This window comes from Gracilinanus agilis, chromosome 2 (assembly GCF_016433145.1).
Source record: "Gracilinanus agilis isolate LMUSP501 chromosome 2, AgileGrace, whole genome shotgun sequence".
Lineage (NCBI taxonomy): Eukaryota > Metazoa > Chordata > Mammalia > Didelphimorphia > Didelphidae > Gracilinanus > Gracilinanus agilis.
Window position 1 is genome coordinate 430,633,001 of NC_058131.1, and position 6,000 is coordinate 430,639,000.

A 6,000-nucleotide genomic window follows, 5' to 3' on the forward strand; every position below is an offset into this window, starting at 1 on the left:
GCTGTTAGGCAGGCCTTTTACATCTCCCTTCACTTTCTCTCTGGTTTTATAGAAGCTTTTCCAAACTTTGTCATTCCTCCTCAAACATTCTAAGTTTCTCCTTACTCCTTTCCTTTCAGTTAAGAACCTTGCCTCACATTTTACTGAAAAAAAAATTGAGACCACACACCAAGTACTCCTTCTTCTTCATCTCATATCACTTAGGTGCCTTCTGTTACCACCTCCTCTTTCATTCCTTTTTCACATAATGAGGTCACCCCTCTGGGCAAGGCAACCCTTTTGCATATACAAGTGAGCCTTTTTCTATTCTGTCTTCTTCAGCAGATTGTCCTCTCTATCATCCCTAGTCTCTTATCTTCAATCTGCCCCTATAGACTTGTTGCTTCCTAACAAACAAGTTCATATCTTCCCCATCCTCAAAAAACATCTCACCTGATCCATCCATCCCCAACAGCCATCATCCCAAATCTCTCCTCCTTTTTTGTGGGCTAAACTCTTTGAGAAATAAGTGCCTTACTTCCTTTACTCTTAATTCTCTTAGGATTAGCTTCCAAACTCATCATTCAACCAAAATGTTCTCTCCAAAGTTAACTAACAGTCAGATGATTGCCAAATCCTATGATTATATTTTCTCAATCCTCATCCTTTTTGACATCCTTTGATATTGTCAATTTCTCTTTTCTCTTTGATACTATCTTCTTGCTAGGTTTCCAGGATACTGTTCTCCTCTGCTTCTCCTTCTGTCTATCTGTTCTCTTTCCTCAGGCTCCTTTATTATATCTTCATATAGGTCAGGCCAGCTAACTATGGACAATAACTAACAACTGACTCCATCCTGGGCCTTCTTATCTCTTGCTATACTATTTCACTTAATGATCTCAGTTTCCATGAATCCAAGTATTATTTCTATGCTGATGATTTTCAAATCTACTTATCCAGCCCTATGTCTCTGATAACTTCCAAATTGGATTATCTCAAAACTGAACTATCTTTCCTCTTCAAATTCTTCCATGCCCTAACTTCTCTAGTACTGTTGAGGGTACCACCATTCTCTCAAGCAACCAGATTGAAATCCAGGTGTCATCCTCTACTCTTCACTCTCTTATCTCCCATATCCAATTTGTTACCAAGACCTGTTGATTTCATCTTCATAACTTCTCTCACAAATACCCCCTTCTGACCTGACATTGCCACCACCCAGGTATAAGCCCTCTTTACCTTATTTCTAGACTATTTCAATAGCCTGCTGATTGGTCTTCCTACCAGAAGTCATTCAGCATTCTAATCCATTCTACAGACAATTTACAAAGAGATCTTGCCAAAGCACTAGTCTGACTATGTCATGCCCAACTCTCCTACCACTATTTTAAACACTAGTTGCTCCCTATCATCTCCAGAATCAAATAAATATAAACTCCTCTGTTTAGTATCCAAAGCCCTCACATAACCAAATACCCTCCCTCTTTCTTATATCTTATACCCCTGCCCCCAAAGTACTTTTTTATTCAGTGACACTGACTTCTTGTTCCTCAGGAAGCTCTCCTTTCTTTGGCCTTCCTTAAAGTCCCACTTAAAATCTCACTTTCTACAGGAAACCTTTCTCAATCCCTCTTAATACTCTAATACTGCCTTCCTTCTGGTGTTCATTTCTAGATTATTCTGTATATAGCTTGGTTGTATGATAACATCTTTTTTTCCTCTGTTGTTCCCCCATATTAGACTATGAGCTTCTTTAGAGCAGGGCTGTTGCCTTTTCCTTTTCTTTTTATTCCCAGTGCTTAACACAGTGCCTGGTATATAGTAGGTACTTAATAAACATTTACTGACTGTTATCAACTATTCTTACTACAACACCTTCTTTTTGTCCATTATACAGGATTGCATTAAGGACACAACCCCCATTGGTTTGCCTGTCTAGTTTTTTTTTTTTTTTTTTTTTTTTACTTTTTTTTAAATTTTAAACCCTTAACTTCTGTGTATTGACTTACAGGTGGAAGAGTGGGTAAGGGTAGGCAATGGGGGTCAAGTGACTTGCCCAAGGTCACACAGCTGGGAAGTGTCTGAGGCCGGATTTGAACCTAGGACCTCCCGTCTCTAGGCTTGGCTCTCAATCCACTGAGCTACCCAGCTGCCCCTGCCTGTCTAGTTTTTGATCAACTGTTATTTGAGACTCTTGCCCTCCTAAGGAGCTAGATTTGGTATCTGAGACCTGGGTTTGAAACCCAGCTCAACTACTTACTACTTTTGTGACCTTGAATAAAATCATTTAACCTCTCTCTATATCTCAAGAGGGGTTTGGACTAGCTATAACTCTTAATTAAATTCATTGTGATTTATGACAATAGTACTCATCTATTTCTGACCTCCAAATCTTCATCCTGGATGATTCCAATAATCCAATTTTTCTGGTCTTAATTAAAGGCTACTGAATTTCACTAGAAAATGTCAATCAAGCTGATTTCACTTAAGATTCATGACATATAAACTCATTAAGTTTTTCTTTGCTCCAATAATTTTTCTACTGTATCCTATCAAATTACTATCTTATTCCTAAGAGTATTATTCCAAATCTTTTTTTTCCCCTATTTTCTTCTCTGGCCATCAATTCCTCATGCTTAAAGTAGCTTACTTTACTAAGACCGAGACTATCCAATGTGAATTCTCCCATCTCTCTTCCTCTTTAAAATATAGCATCATTTGCCTCAATCCTGCCTGCCAGAAGAAATGTGATTTTATTGTTACTTTCACCCTTAATCCTTTATCCCTCTCTCCCATCATAGGGTAGGGGCAGAGCCTCTAAGACAATGCTCCAGCAGTCATCTCCTCTCAAGTATCTTCCATCCTTCCCTTGCCACTGGCTCACCCTCATCTGTGTATAAAGTTGCTCAAGTCTTCCTTAAAAAGACTAAAATTTATATTATTCCATCTCTCTTTTCTCTTTTACTTCCAAACTTTATGAAAATTTTTTTTCTACCTGGTATTTCTACTTCTTTATTTACTATCTACTTTCCCTTCAATCTCATAGCAAATGGCTTTAAATTTTCTAAAAACTGCCCTCCCTGAAGTCACCAATAACCTCAGAATCACCAAATCTAATGGCATTGCTTCAGACCTTAATCTCCTTGACTTTTCTGTAGCATTGATGATGTTGACCATTGACTCCTAATAGATACCTTACAATTGTATTAAAAAAAAAACCTTGCAAACTCTAATGTGCAAAATTAACATAAGCAATTTTTATTATTCCCTCAGCTTTGAAGATAACACACTTTAACTGGTTCTGTTTCTGTCTCTCTAAATATTCTTCTGTTTCCTTCACTGGCTCCTTATGTTCCTTCCAACCCAAAGGGTCTATAATTGGCCTGATTCTCTCTATGCATATTGTTTGGCAATTTTATTCAGTCCAGTGGCTATGCTAACCCTAAGCAAATGGTTGAAAAATTTATTATTTTCTAGTCCTAACCACTTTTGAGCTCTAGATGTATATCTCCACCTGCCTTTAGGTTATCTCTGATATTCTATCCATATTTTTAGCTACTATTTCTGCCTGTTGCACAATCAGTTATTGGGTCTTCTATGTTTATAACTTTAGGCTTATCTTTAATTTTTCTCTCTTCCTCACTTTATACTCCATCAATTACTAGGTAGTACTATCAAAGTCTATCTCCACATCTTTTGAATTCCTAAATACTCTGATCCCTTATCACCAGTTGCCTGCCAGACATATCAGATGTATCTCAAACTTTAACATGTCATTGGTTTCTTCCCTCTTTCAAAACCTTTTCCACTTTTATAGATTTAAAGGCTATCTGATTCAAACTCTTCCTTTTTGCAGGTGAAAGAAATAAGGCAGAGAGGTTGATGTCATGTGCAAAGATAAGATTTGAACCCATTTCATCTGATTCCAGACCTACCACTTTAACTTTTAACTATAATGATGCCTCAATTTTCCTGACTCTATTGATAGCATTATTATCTTCCAGTCACTCAGGTCCATGACCTAGAGGTTGTCCTTGACTCTTTCTTCTCCCTCAATTCTCCATATTCCAATCAGTGGATTATTCTTGCTATTGCTTCTTCCCCAACATCTCTCATATTCATGCTTTCCCTTCATATAGCCTCTGCCCTAATTCAAGCTTTCAGCACTTTTTGCTTGGATTATTGCAATAGTTTCCCTAATTGTACTCCACCACTTTCAGTCTCTACCTTCTTCAATCCATTCTCAACACATTTACTAAAACATCTGAACCTGCCAACCCCTTACTATAAAAACCTTAAATGCATCTTTATTGTCTCAGAGTAAAATGTAAAAATTTTAGATTGGCATCTGCAGCCCTCTGTAATATGGTTCCCATTTATATTTCTAGTTTTCTTTCATCTTATTCCTTTTTATGCCATCTCCAATCCAAACAAACTGACCTACTAGCAATTGTATTCTATAAAATAGTTCAACTCTCACCTCCATATAATTGGTCATCTAATTTCTAGAAAACACTTCCTCCAATATTTATCTCTGTCGCAGAGACAGGTTTCTTCAAAGCACAACTTAGATGCCATCTCATACACAAGGCTTTTCCAAATCCTCTCAGTTAATAATACTTTCCCTCTTGAAATTATTTTGTATTCAGGGCAGTCAACTAGAATTTATTAAACAATTATTATGGCCTAGGAACTGTGCTAAGGACAGGAATACAAAAGAGGGCAAAAACAAAACAAAACAAGGTCCTCTCCTACTCCTAAGGAGCTCACAGTCTAAAGAAGGAAAAGATATAGACAGGATAAATTGGAGGTAATCTGAGGGAAGGTATTAAGGAGGACTGGGAAAGGATTTTTGCAGAAATTAGGACTTTAGCTGACTCTTCAAGAAAGCCTGAGAAACAATAAGTGGAGATGAGGAAGGAGAGCTTCCCAAACATGGAGGCCAAGGCAGTGAAAAATGGATCCTACCTTTCTTTTAGAAAGTCTTTCAAAAAGTCATGTGTCCATGAGAAGATAGACTGTCTTCATTTATATTTGTATTCTCACCAGCCCTGCCTAGAATAAGTGCTCACATAGTCACTTGATATAGGTTTGCTGAGTTGTTGGTGACTTAACTTAGTTATAGTTATTATAAAATACATACTAACAACATATATTAAGAATGCTACAGTTAAGTATAGAGGGTGATCAATTAACACTTTTGAGACAAGCATAACTCCACCAAAGGCTTAAGCAATGCTTTATTATAATGTTACTATAGCTCCAGGCATATTTGAGTGTACCATAGGATCCCTAAGGTTTTTGTTTTCTTTCTGTAGAGATAATGAGGTGATATCAGATCAGCATTTGTCTCATTTTTTTATACATTCCCCAAAGAATCTGGAGAGCATGTTCATCACTGAACTTGTCAGGTGATAATTTCCTTCAGTCTGTTAAAATCATAAATCTTTCTACAAAGTGACAATAAATTTCTGGACTTATTGATATTTATCATTTATAGGCTCCTGACATTAAAAATTCCACTGGGACACCGATTATATCATAATTATTTTTGTATCTCACAGGGATCTTAATTACCTTTGGGCCTCTTCCAGCAGCTAGCATCCTGCCTTGCACATAGTACTTATTAATAAACAATTTCATGAACAAATGAAAAATAGAAGACCAACATTATATTAAATTCCAATCTGCAGCATATCAACTTTTTTCAAAGTAGAATGATTTCTTATAGACAAAATTCACTAATTCTTACTGATCCAAATCCTCAAATGAAAAAAATCACATTTAAGAAAAAAATATCATGCCTGAAATAATTCTGAACATACACACAAACTTGCCTAGAATGTCCAACTCTGGAATAACCTCAGTGCAGCGAAGAATTGGAGATGTGTATGCCCATATTTGGGCATTTTAATTCTATTTTGTGTGTGTGTGCTTGTGTGTCAGTGTGTCACCATTTGTTGTTGCCCATCACTAAAAACTCTTCTCTCTACTACAGTCCTACAGAGTGATACATTGAAG